This window comes from Pseudophryne corroboree, chromosome 1, assembly GCF_028390025.1.
Source record: "Pseudophryne corroboree isolate aPseCor3 chromosome 1, aPseCor3.hap2, whole genome shotgun sequence".
Lineage (NCBI taxonomy): Eukaryota > Metazoa > Chordata > Amphibia > Anura > Myobatrachidae > Pseudophryne > Pseudophryne corroboree.
In genome coordinates this window covers 238,798,728-238,813,088 of record NC_086444.1, presented here as the reverse complement: position 1 = coordinate 238,813,088, position 14,361 = coordinate 238,798,728, and positions in this window count along the sequence as shown.

Genomic DNA, 14,361 nt, shown 5'->3' with positions numbered 1-14,361 from the left:
CGCTGCAAGGTCGGTTGACGACATGAGACGGCCGACAATCTATTAGGACCGGTCCAGGCGTCTCAGAAACACCGTCAGGGGTTTTAAAAACGCCCATTTACCTCAGTCGGTCGACACAGACACAGACACGGACACTGAATACAGTGTCGACGGTGAATAAACAAACGTATTTCTCATTAGGGCCACACGTTAAGGGCAATGAAGGAGGTGTTACGTGTTTCTGATACTACAAGTACCACAAGAAAGGGTATTATGTGGGAGTGAAAAAACTACCTGTAGTTTTTCCTGAATCAGATAAAATAAAATGAAGTGTGTGATGATGCGTAGGGTTACCCCGATAGCAAATATTGGCGTTATACCTTTTCCCGCCAGAAATTAGGGTACGTTGGGAAACACCCCTTAGGGTGATAAGGCGCTCACACGCTTATCAAGTGGCGTTACCGTCTCCAGATACGGCCGCCCTCAAGGAGCCAGCTGATAGGAAGCTGGAAAAATATCCTAAAAAGTATATACACACATACGGTGGTTATACTGCGACCAGCGATCGCCATCAGCCTGGAGATGCAGTGCTGGGTTGGCTTGGTCGGATTCCCTGACTGAAAATATTTTATTCATGTAGAGCATTTAATAGGATGCATTCTATATATATGTATGTGAGATGCACAGAGGGATATTTGCTCTCTGGCATCAAGATAAGTGCGTTGTCCATATCTCCCAGAAGATGTCAGGGACACGACAGTGGTCAGGTGATACAGATCCCATACGGCAGATGGAAGTATTGCTGTATAAAGGGAAGGAGTTATTTGGGGGTCGGTCCATCGGACCTGGGGACCACAGCAACAGCTGGGAAATCCAACCTTTTTTACCCCAAGTTACATCTCAGCTAAAAAAGACACCGTCTTTTCAGCCTCAATCTTTCCTTTCCCATGAGGGCATGCAGGCAAAAGGCCAGTCATATCTGCCCAGACATAGAGGTAAGGGAAGTAGACTGCAGCAGGCAGCCCTTTCCCAGGAAAAGAAGCCCTCCACCGCGTCTGCCAAGTCCTCAGCATGACGCTGGGGCCGTGCAAGCGGACTCAAGGTGGGGGGGTAGTCTCAAGAGTCTCAGGGCGCAGTGGGATCACTCGCAAGTTGACCCCTAGATCGTACGAGTATTATCCCAGGGGTAAAGATTGGAGAGTCGAGACATCTTCTCCTCGCAGGTTCCTGAAGTCTGCTTTACCAACGGCTCCCTCCGACAGGGAGGCAGCATTGGAAACAATTCACAAGCTGTATATCCAGCAGGTGATAATCAAAGTACCCCTCCTACGACAAGGAAAAGGGTATTATTTTTCCACACTATATTGTGGTACTGAAGCCAGACGGCTTGGTGACACATAGTCTAAATCTAAAATGTTTTGAACACTTACATAAAAGGTTCAAATCGAGATAAAGTCACTCAGAGCAGTGATAGCGAACCGGAAAAAAGGGGACTATATGGTGTCCCTGGACATCAAGGATTACCTCCATGTCCAAATTTTGTCCTTCTCATCAAGGGTACCTCTGGTTCGTGGTACAGAACTGTCAATATCAGTTTCAGACGATGCCGTTTGAATTATCCACGGCACCCCGGGCCTTTTTACCAAGGTAATGGCCGAAAAGATGTTTCTTCAAAGAAAAAAGGCATCTAAATTATCCCTTACTTGCACGACCTAAAAAGGGCAAGTTCCAGAGAACAGTTGGAGGTCGGAAGAGCACTATCTAAAGTAGTTCTTCGACGGCACGACTGGATTCTAAATATTCCAAGAATCGCAGCTTTTTTCCGACGATACGTCTGCTGTTCCTAGGGATGATTCTGGACACGGTTCAGAAAAAGGTTTTTCTTCCCGAGGAAAAAGCCAAGGAGTTATCCGACCTGTCAGGAACCTCCTAAAACCAGGAAAGGTGTCTGTACATCAATGCACAAGAGTCCTGGGAAAAATGGTGGCTTTTTACGAAGCAATTCCATTCGGCAGATTCCATGCAAGAATTTTCCAAAGGGATCTGTTGGACAAATGGTCAGGGTCGCATCCTCAGATGCACCTGCGAATAACCCTGTCGCCAAGGACAAGGGTATATCTTCTGTGGTGGTTGCAAAAGGCTCATCTATTGGAGGGCCGCAGATTCGGCATACAGGATTTGATCCTGGTGACCACGGACGCCAGCCTGAGAGGTTGGGGAGCAGTCACACAAGGAAGAAACTTCCAGGGGGTATGGACGAACCTGGAAAAGTCTCTTCACATAAACATTCTGGTACTAAGAGCAATCTAAAATGCTCTAAGCCAGGCGGAACCACTCCTGCAAGGAAAACCGGTGTTGATTCAGTCGGACAACATCACGGCGGTCGCCCATGTAAACAGACAGGGCGGCACAAGAAGCAGGAGTGCAATGGCAGAAGCTGCCAAGATTCTTCGCTGGGCGGAGAATCACGTAATAGCACTGTCAGCAGTGTTCTTCCCGGGCGTGGACAACTGGGAAGCAGACTTCCTCAGCAGACACGATATTCACCCGGGAGAGGGGGGTCTTCATCCAGAAGTCTTCCACATGCTAATAAACTGTTGGGAAAGACCAATGGTAGACATGATGGCGTCTCGCCTCAACAAGAAACTGGACAAGTATTGCGCCAGGTCAAGAGATCCACAGGCAATAGCTGTGGACGCACTGGTAACACCTTGGGTGTACAAATCAGTATATGTGTTTCCTCCTCTGCCTCTCATACCAAGGGTATTGAAGATTATACGGTGAAGAGGAGTAAGAACAATACTAGTGGCTCCGGATTGGCCAAGAAGGACTTGGTACCCGGAACTTCAAGAGTTGGTCACGGACGACCCGTGCCCTCTACTTCTGAGAAGGGACCTGCTACAACAGGGTCCCTGTCTCTTTCAAGACTTACCGCGGCTGCGTTTGACGGCATGGCGGTTGAACGCCAGATCCTAAAAGGGAAAGGCATTCCAGAAGAAGTCATTCCTACCTTGATTAAGGCAAGGAAGGAAGTCACCGCGAAACATTATCACCGCATTTGGCGAAAATATGTCGCGTGGTGCGAGGATCGGAGTGTTCCGACGGAGGAATTTCAACTGGGTCGTTTCCTACATTTCCTACAATCAGGATTGTCTATGGGTCTCAAATTGAGATCTATTAAGGTTCAAATTTCGGCCCTGTCAATATTCTTCCAAAAAGAATTGGCCTCAGTTCCTGAGGTACAGACTTTTGTTAAAGGAGTACTGCATATACAGCCTCCTGTGGTGCCTCCGGTGGCACCGGGGGATCTAAATGTAGTTTTAGATTTCCTCAAATCCCATTGGTTTGAACCATTGAAAAAGGTGGATTTTAAATATCTCACATGGAAAGTGACTATGTTACTGGCCCTGGCTTCCGCCAGGAGAGTATCTGAATTGGCGGCTTTATCTTATAAAAGCCCTTATCTAATCTTCCATTCGGATAGGGCAGAACTGAGGACTCGTCCGCATTTTCTCCCTAAGGTGGTATCAGCGTTTCACCTGAACCAACCTATTGTGGTGCCTGCGGCCACTGGCGACTTGGAGGACTCCAAGTTGTTGGACGTTGTCAGAGCCTTAAAAATATACATTTCAAGGACGGCTGAAGTCAGAAAATCTGACTCGCTGTTGATATTATATGCACCCAACAAGTTGGGTGCCCCTGCTTCTAAGCAGACGATTGCTCGTTGGATTTGTAACACAATTCAACTTGCTCATTCTGTGGCAGGCCTGCCACAGCCTAAATCTGTTGGGGCCCATTCCACAGGGAAGGTGGGCTCATCTTGGGCGGCTGCCCGAGGGGTCTCGGCATTACAATTCTGCCGAGCAGCTACGTGGTCGGGGGAAAACACGTTTGTAAAATTCTACAAATTTGATACCCTGGCAAAAGAGGACTTGGAATTCTCTCATTCGGTGCTGCAGAGTCATCCGCACTCTCCCGCCCGTTTGGGAGCTTTGGTATAATCCCCATGGTCCTTTCAGGAACCCCAGCATCCACTTAGGACGATAGAGAAAATAAGAATTTACTTACCGATAATTCTATTTCTCGGAGTCCGTAGTGGATGCTGGGCGCCCATCCCAAGTGCGGATTATCTGCAATACTGTACATAGTTATTGTTAACAAATTCGGGTTATATTGTTAAGGAGCCATCTTTAAGAGGCTCTTTCTGTTATCATACTGTTAACTGGGTTTAGATCACAAGTTGTACGGTGTGATTGGTGTGGCTGGTATGAGTCTTACCCGGGATTCATATTGCCTCCCTTATTGTGTACGCTCGTCCGGGCACAGTACCTAACTGGAGTCTGGAGGAGGGTCATAGGGGGAGGAGCCAGTGCACACCACCTGATCTGGTAAAAGCTTTACTTTTTTGTGCCCTGTCTCCTGCGGAGCCGCTATTCCCCATGGTCCTTTCAGGAACCCCAGCATCCACTACGGACTCCGAGAAATAGAATTATCGGTAAGTAAATTCTTATTTTCTCGTAGGCCATAGAGGATGCTGGGCGCCCCCGCCCAGTGCTTCGTTATCCTGTAGTGGTTACTTAGTTCAGTACTGCTTTCTTCTTAGTTACGTACTGCGTTGTTACTTGGTTCAGTAATGTTTGTCGAAGTCTGAAAATATTACAGTACACACATCACGTACAAACTCCACACAGATGGCCTCCGTGCGCGTACTTGTTCTGCCGTGCATGCGCATATTCACAAGTTGCGTATGACCGCTCCTGCGTATTAGCGCATGGTATGAGTAATTACGGTAGCATTTGTATTCGCATGGAAAAGCCACAAAGACATATCTCATATTTAATCCACATAGTGCACAATGTACACATAGCCCACATGCACCACACCAGCAATTTATACTTGTTTAAATGGTAAAACAACAAAGGGATTCACCTTTACAGGATATGAGGGGACAGTATTAGGTTATGAGGTGGTGTTTGGTATCCAGCTGTAGGATATTTTAAGGGCAACATTCCGGTAGCAGTTTGCAGAAGATAGCACGCACCTGCGCATAGTTATGCGCAGGAATAGGATAATAATATTATACTGTAATTACTGTAATTACTGTACTCTGATATTCGGCGGGAACCCAGTGGAGACCAACTGCAAGTGCACCTGGACCAGACATCGCCCACCTATTCAAACCAACCTATGATCCCTCCTGTACTGTAAATGACCAGCCCTTTGACCTATGGATGAAGAGGTTACAGTTTCCATTGTATTGTGTTTTGACCAACTCTATAAAAAGCCAAGCTGCCTAGCCGGTCAGTTATCTATCTCTGAAGGTCATCTTGCTGATTGAGTGAGCACCGGACCGTGTGGCGCTGGCGAAACAAAATGTATGTACCATTGTATTGTAGCCTCTTTTCTGTTATTGTGAGTGTATATCTGTTGTAACCCCCTTTCAGCAATTATATGTTGGTGGGTCGGATCCCAACATCTTAAATACAATTGGTGTCGTGTCTCTTTTCCTGCTAAGGTTTTAAGTGTATTTCAGCCACACGTGAAGCTGCATTGTGCTCTCAGCGTGTCGGTGTGTATGTATGCACTGAGCGTACTTTGTACGTCCGTCGCGGCGTGTTTACGCAAAGTGCGTACACGATACGGGCCTTTGTGCGCTAACTGAGTAAAAAGTACGTAGGTTAAGGATTGAATGCAGCAGCCGCAGCTGCTCGAATTTAAAGTGTATTGAGTGTATTAAAGTATTGCTTTTTAGTCCTGTAAGTTAATCAACATTAACATTTGGGAGCTCGATCCGGTTTTTCACACGCTCGCTGATTTGCAGATCACAGCAGACTTTAATCTATCAGCAAAGGGTAGATACATCTTTAAGTAAAACCTTTTCCTGGTTGCTTGGATGTTTTAAAACTCTATTTTGTGCTGTTAGATTGCGTCTGCTCTGTTGAGTCTACAGAAGTGCTGATAGAACCCGGAGGTAAACAGGAAAAAAGCTATTTAAAAATATGTGTAATTTTTTTTTTGGCGCCAAAAGCGTACACAAAGGGTACCGATATTTTGCATACTCTCCCACATATTGTTGCCATAGGTTATTAGTCATTATAGATCTGTGTGAATTCGGATACATTTGTTTGCTATACAGATAAATTTGAAATAAATGTATTTAAGGGTGTAATTATAAAACACAAAACACAATTCTGGCCTAATCGTTTTTAGGTTTATACAGAACAAGTGTGGGTTGTGTTTATGAGCGATAATAGTTTGTATTGCTCACATTTATAGAGATTGTGTGGGTTTTATTGCGTACGCACGTTTGTACACGTGGTCTGGACAAAGTACAGGAGCGCGCACCTGGCGTAAAAGGCATGCACGGTCGCGTGTTTACGCAAGGTTGCGTAGGAGTACGGATGCTAAGTACAAATCACATGATAGTTTGTTCAATTAAAGGCGGGATAATATACATTTAATACAATAGCACATAACTATCCGATTTCAAAAGCAGGTTACCTTAAATATTTTGTTTAAAACTGTAAGTGCCTCTGGGGTAAAGTAACCAACCTAAGGGAGTGGAATTTTCTGTACAGAAAAGAAAAACAAGGTGCATCTGAGTGAGTGAAAGCAAGAGTGAGTGGAGCTGAACCCCAGAAATCGGGTCCCGTGGGAACACTGGGTTAGTAGAGGCTTGGTGGCGTAAGGACCGCTACCGTATGTGAACATATTGTGGAAATATGCAAGTCGTGAGGAGACTTGCACAGGAGCGTGGTATGGAATTGTGAATTGAGAATTGTGACCCCATATAGTTTTTGTTACGTTCCGGCTGAGGATCGCAGCTTGTGAATTCGACTCCCACGATCGTAGGGCATATAGGGGGTAATTCTGAGTTGATCGCAGCAGCAATTTTGTTAACAGTTGGGCAAAACCATGTGCACTGCAGGAGGGGCAGATATAACATGTGCAGAGAGAGTTAGATTTGGGTGGGTTATTTTGTTTCTGTGCAGGGTGCATACTGGCTGCTGTATTTTTACACTGCAATTTAGATTTCAGTTTGAATACACCCCACCCAAATCTAACTCTCTCTGCACATGTTATATCTGCCCCTCCTGCAGTGCACATGGTTTTGCCCAACTGTTAACAAAATTGCTGCTGCGATTAACTCAGAATTAGGCCCATAGATAACTAGTATCTATAGGCTGTGCGATTGAACCGCACATCCGTGTGTTCTACACAGCACAACGCGATACCATTGTGTCATATAAACTGTGGAAAAGCATACGCAAACGTGATTGTGTAAACAAAGGGGTTTTTCTTTGATAACGTTGGGAAATCTCCCTGGTGGACTTCCATTGGAAAGGGTGAAGCAATAGTTATTAGGCAACTGTTTTTTCACCCTACAAAAATTCCAGTGGAAAGATACCGAAAAGGATTTTTCGCTGCCTCTCTCAGGAAAACATTCCAACAGAACCTCCACCGAAAGAAATGATGGTGCTGTAAGGTCTTATAGGAGCCCTAGGTTGGGTACATTGCGATCCACTATCGACAATGTATCGTTGTACTGGCCAACGTGGGCGAGAGCGGGTGAAGAGCGCTCAGTGAACTTTCACCGTCTGCTTGCATTGTGTATTTTGGTGTTTGTGGGAACGGCCGAGAGGGCAAGACCCACAATTATGGGAGCCAGTTGCTCAAGTGAGAGACGTTCAGTATGCAGGGTTCAGGCCGGAGGGTCAGCAAGATTTATTATGTGTGGGAAATATGGTCCACACACGGAGGCTTATTGCAATGAATCGGTACGTATGACTGCTGAAGATAGGGCCGCATTCCCCAGGGTGGGTAGCTTTGAACCAGAGGTACTGCAGAATGTAGGTATTAGAATATGTCTGATCAAATCTAGAAAACAAAGGATCAGACATAACTATTGTTTAAATCTGTGGCAACAAGAGGGGGAGGTGCAAAGGGGTATAGTATGGTATGCCGGCGGTCGGGCTCCCGGCGACCAGCATACCGGCGCCTGGAGCCCGACCGCCGGCTTACTGACAGTGTGATGAGCGCAAATGAGCCCCTTGCGGGCAAATCTCCCTCCAGGGGGGTCGTGGACCCCCACGAGGGAGAATAAGTGTCGGTATGCCGGCTGTCGGGATTCCGGCGCCGGTATACTGTGCGCCGGGATCCCGACAGCCGGCATACTGAAGACCACCCGTGCAAAGAGAACTAACTCGCAAAGCAAGTTCCAAACCTGGCAGGAATGCGAGTATGAGCACACCATTACCGACACAAGTCGAAGGGGAGGAAATGGCTACAATCAATGGTACATCTGTAAATGATAGTAGAATGCAGAAGCAATGTGTTAACCCTAATCCTTGCAAGTTGTATCCTGTTTTGAATTCTCTCCAAGGTTATAGGTCACAGGAAGATGAAGGACCCAGCCTAATCGCAGCTCTCATTCAGGCAGTCGCCTTACAGGAAACTCAGGTGCGCTCGGCCCAACCAGTAAGAGCAGTAACAGGATCCCCCACTGAAAGGACTGGTGAGATCACAGACATCGGTAAGTGTGAGACTGTTCATTACACAGAGACATTAACACCTCACAGTGAGCAAATTAGGAATGGAATGGTAGGGTTACATCCTGTCTTGGAAATAGTAACTCCCAATAGGAGGACCGATAGTCAGGGAGTAACCCTCACCAGGAATAATGCAATGTATTGCCCGTGGACCAGATCAGAGCTGCGGTCAATCATTTCCCCGATCCCCGGAAGCATTTAGCCAGATGTCAGAAGTTTATCAAGGATCTGGGTAATACCCATGAACCTGCAAACAAAGATTGGCGGACATTTTTGAAAGCATGCCTACCCCCTAATATTGACACCCAAAAATTTATTACGAATTGTAAATTAGAGTCAGATGGCCCTATGACCGACGAACACAATCAGGAGAACGTGGAACGAATTAACATACAACTAGGATTGTATTTTCCCACTGCTGTTAAGAGGAGCAAACTTTTCTCCATAAGACAGAAGGACATCTGAATATTTCCATAGGGCTTTGCAAATAATGGCTAGATACACTGGGATATCAGATATAGGGAACAACGCGAATTACAGGGAGGTGGCTGTCTCTGTGCTAATGGATGGGCTCAATAAGGCAGTGAGGGATAGGGTGCAAACATCTTTGCCTAATTGGAGAGGGGCAACAGTAGCTAATCTTAGAGGGTGCGCTATTGAACATCACAAGAATATCGCTAGACGCAGAGAACAACAGGAGGAGAGGTTGAGGACTGTAAGTATACAGGCACATACAAGAAAGCCCCATCAGCCTAAACCCCAGACCCCTGATGGTACATTACGACCAAGAATATGTTACATTTGTAGAAAGGAAGGGTATTTTGCCAGAGATTGTAGGAGTAGTAGGACACATAGTCAATATAGACCCCCTAGACAGAATACACGAGCCACATTATTAAACACATAGACTCGACCAAGGGACATATAGTAAGGAATCACAAGCCATATAGAAAATACAGATTCGGCTAATGGGAAGAACAAAATAAACGCAACATTACCCTTTGACAAAGTTAAGATGGGGCCTCTAAACTTTTGCTTCTTTTTCCTAGCAGAAATGGCCCCTGATTAACTTAACAGGAGCTTTGTTAGATATGATATACATATAATGTGCTCCCGCTCAGGAAGTACAAAGTATGTTAGACACCGACGAAGACTAATGTTGCATTTCACTGTTCTAGATTCATGTCCATCACAGGTAGAGGAAAATGTCTTGCTAAAATACCAGGTTCCCTATGAACTTAGGATGGACAGAACACTGGATTGATGGCTGGGATAGTCCTAGTAGAGATACAACACACATATAAAAATTTTTTAGGGGAGTAGACCAAGTAGAGAATCACTTCCCCGTAGTGCCCAATCCAGTTATCAAATTTTATAAAATCTTCTTTTCCTCTACAAACTTACCTGTTACCATCGTCTATATGATTGTTCTTCTCAGTTTCCTCTCCATCTTCTACGTTTACCTACAGGAGGGTGCAATACATGGACCCGATTACAGTTCAAACACCACATGCCTAATCGGTCCTATAGAGTTCTGCACAAACCCAGTATATCTCACCAGCAGGATGACACCAGTATTACTGCAGTGTGCCTTGTCATGCACAAAGGGTGGAGAATGGGAATACTGGTGAAGGGAGATTGTGTACAGACACTGATATGCATGATGGTATGACGGCCTGTTGGTGAATGGCAAACCTGACATTTTCTTTTTCATTTTCCCTCTCTTCTCTCATCCAGAGATGTTTTTTTTTTTTACTTCACACAACTGATAACATGAAATAATTAAATTGAAATTCAAAATTTGTGTTCCCTACAGGAAAAGGCAGTCTGGAAAGCGAAGGGATATGGTCAGGAGTCCTCAGGACTTTGGACAGATGGACACGGTAAGCCAGTGGCCCCCAGAACATATCTCCCAAGTCTAGCTGAGGCGGCACATGGTCTGACTCATCTGGGTAAGGAGGGTATGTGCAAGCTGGTAAGAGCCTACTGGAGTGCACCAGGATTCTCTTCTCATGCAGGTAAGAAAGCAACGACATGTCTTACTTGCTTGAGGAAGAATATTGGTAAGGCAATACCAACGGAGCCAACCCATATCCCTCCTACAGACGGACCTTTTCAGGTAATACAAATCGACTTCATACAGTTACCACCCTGTAGGAATTTGAAATATGTGTTAGTATGTACTGATGTGTTTTCCAACTGGGTAGAAGCATTCCCCGCTGCCACAAATACTGCTGTGTTCACTGCAAAGAAAATTGTGCAGGAATATGTGTGCAGATATGGTATCCCTAGAATGATTGAAAGTGATAGGGGTACCCATTTTACAGGTGAAGTCTTTCAGGTCATGTGCAAACTGATGGGAATTAATAGCAAGCTGCATACTCCGTACCGGCCACAGGCGAGTGCAAAGGTGGAGAGAATAAACAGCACTATTAAGAATAAGCTGAGCAAAGTAATGGCTGAAACTAGATTGCTGTGGCCAGAAGCTTTGCCACTAGTGGTGTACAGCATCAGAACCACTCCCAGGTCACCGCTTAACTTATCCCCCTTTTGAAATACTTTTTGGTCGACAACCCCATGTAATGAGAGACCCCCAGGATGATTTGAAATGCAATAACGAAATGACTGTGAAATATTTGGTTAGGATGAGCCAGCAGCTGACAAATCAACAAAGAAATCTAAAGCTGGTGATTCCTGACCTGCCGAACAGTAATTGTCATGACATTGAGCCTGGGGATTATGTGATGATTCGACATTTTTTACGCTCAGGTTGCCAGATAGACAGGTGGGAAGGACCATACCAAGTCTTGTTAATCAGCACGACAGCACTAAAGGTCGCCGAAAGAGAGACTTGGGTCCACTCGTCCCACTGCAAGAAGGTCGCTGACCCGGAGAAAACTCGTGACAAAGAGCAAGGTGAAGAGAACCTTGTATCACTAGAGTATTTGTTCCGGGAAGGCTGAGAGGCAGGACTGTTGAAACGGCACCTGAGCGCGGAGAACAACAAGATCAGAGGCGGTTGTCGTACCAGTTTTCTTTTTTCACCTCACACTGCATTTTTCTTCTCTTTCTCCCCCTTCTTATCTCCCTTCTCTTCCCCTAACGAAATGGATCTACCCCAAGAGACTGCGTTTCGGGTTTTTCTGGTAATTCTGTTTTTGCCTAGGACAATCTGTTTTGGTGAGGGTCCCAGAGAAGTCGAGCAAGGATCTGGAATGGGTTCTGATGGTGAGTACGGATTTGTAGGATCTCAGGAGCAGCACATCACTCTAGTAAAGGCTGGTATCAGTAAGCGCTCTGGTAGTCACGGAGCTCGGAGGCAATGTGAGGGGTTATTGTCTGATGAATATTGTATTTGTAGGAATTGCGAGAACATAGTCGAAGATGGGTGCATCCAGAGATGTCAGTCCAATATTAATATTGACATGGACCGACATCCGTTAAGTGATTACCACTCATTAGTGGGTAAGGTCTTAAACCAGACAGAATGTCGGGTGTGCTCACAGGTACCTCAAGGACAGAGTAAGTCAGGATTAGTACCATACCCTTTAGCAATAGATGAGGTGCTCGAATTATGGGGTGGGAGACCGGTGGACAAGAAATTCAATATATCTAGGCCCCCTAGCTTGAAGCTCCAACAGTATCAGGTAGATAGGTCACTATTGTGTTTTAATATTTCCAATTTCCGAAAACCAGGAAATTGGGAAGTGACGTGGAATAACCAGACAATGACCTTTTCGCACAGAGCTGATAGGATACCTATCGACTCTGAACTTGAACGCAAGATAGCCAACAGTGGGAAGTATTTTCGGTACCGGTATACACGTGGAAGCAAAACCATGTGGGTTGGAAAGGTATCGCAGGGGTATTGTGCCCATGTCATCCAGCCTGATACTTGTACTGAACAAATGAGAGAACTAAGGATTGTTTTTTTTACGTGGAAGATTTGCAATATGATGTTGTTACATTTTATTCCCTATGTTCTCCCAGATGATGCCTATTTCATATGTGGGAGGAAAGCGTACAAGTGGCTTACTCCGAGCTCTGAGGGATTGTGTTATATTGGGAGAGTACTACCAGAGGTCATGACCATAACCCACGACAAAATGAAAGACGTTCACCGCAGTGCTCAGACTCCTTATACTCATACTCATTATGAACACATCATCAAGAGACACCTCATAGATAGGGCAGAGAACGCAGCCTCTGATTTGATCCATGAATCCACCGGGATTCAGTTCCTTCTCGCATTAGATATCACCCGTACTGCCAGAGGAATTATAAATTATAGGTAGATCCATGCGCTGGTGAACTTGATAGATAATATCACTGAGATGTATGATGACACCTTCAGGTATACAGGAAGGGAGTTACAAGCCTACAAGAAGGAACTGATTCAGCACAGGATGGTTCTCAATTACGTTACAGCTGTGACAGGTGGGTACTGTGTTACCCTGGCAACTCAATATGGTGTGAAGTGCTGTACGTATATTACAAATAGCACTGACGACCCCACGGAGATCATCGATCAAAAGATGGACGAGATCTTGCAGTTGAAGTGGGAGTTCAGGAGGAAGCACAGCCTTACCTTAACGGCTGTGGGTAATGAACTGACTGGCTGGGTCTCATGGTTGAACCCACGCAAATGGTTCTCAGGGTTAGGAGAGTGGGCACAGAATGTTATTATGAGTGTGGGAAAGTTTCTCCTTTGTATCCTGTCATCATAATTATTGGCTTGATATTCAGGTGTGTTAAAATTCTAACACGGCGCAAGCACTGGACAAATTTGATGAGTCTAAGGAGCGAGGGCGTTGTTACAGCAGCAGATTTGGTTTATGACCCATCAATAGAAACAGTGTCATGATAAGGATTGTAAATGAATTTTATGGCCTGTTTCTTTCACCATTTTTCTCTGTCTCACCCTTTACCCAGAAACATATAACCGGAAAAGACGTCAACCCTACCCAATGTTTATGTGAATGTATTTTTATATATGTGTCTTATCATCATCTCTGCAACCCTCAGTTAATGGCACACATAGTCGACAGGTGTTATACACATATAGTAGCATTCACATATGTTCCCCCTCCATGTAACATCAACTAAATGTGCTCCCCATTTGTTGCTATTAGAAGCTGAAGAGGCAAGGGTCAAAAGCCCTTGCCCAAAAGGAGCTCGGTAGTGTTTGTTTGCTCAAGTACAGACCCTTAATACGGGATAAGAAGGATTTAATGTATACTTTGCAATACCTTGAAGCTTACGTAGAACATATACGGCATGATGATACATGCCCCTCAGACATTGGTTCATACATACATGCTTTTACTATCCCACTAGGCTATACTTTTCCCACTTACAACTCTCCCTGATCATCCAAGCTTTGTATATATTGTATAGGTAATATTTTTAGTTTATTAGTTAAGAGTGGCAGTTATTGATGACGGGATCCGGTCTGAAGATCGACAGTGTCTAGGTCGACAATTTTTAGGTCGACCACTATAGGTCGACAGTCACTAGGTCGACATGGATGGAAGGTCGACAGGGTTTCTAGGTCGACATGTGCTAGGTCGACAGGTCTAAAGGTTGACATGAGTTTTTCACTTTTTTTATTTTTTCATACTTAACGATCCACGTGGACTACGATTGGAACGGTAAAGTGTGCCGAGCGAAGCGGTAGCGGAGCGAAGGCACCATGCCTGAAGCATGGCGAGCGAAGCGAGCCATGCGAGGGGACGCGGTGCACTAATTTGGGATCCCGGTCACTTTACGAAGAAAACGACACAAAAATAAATAAATCCTCATGTCGACCTTTAGACCTGTTGACCTAGCACAT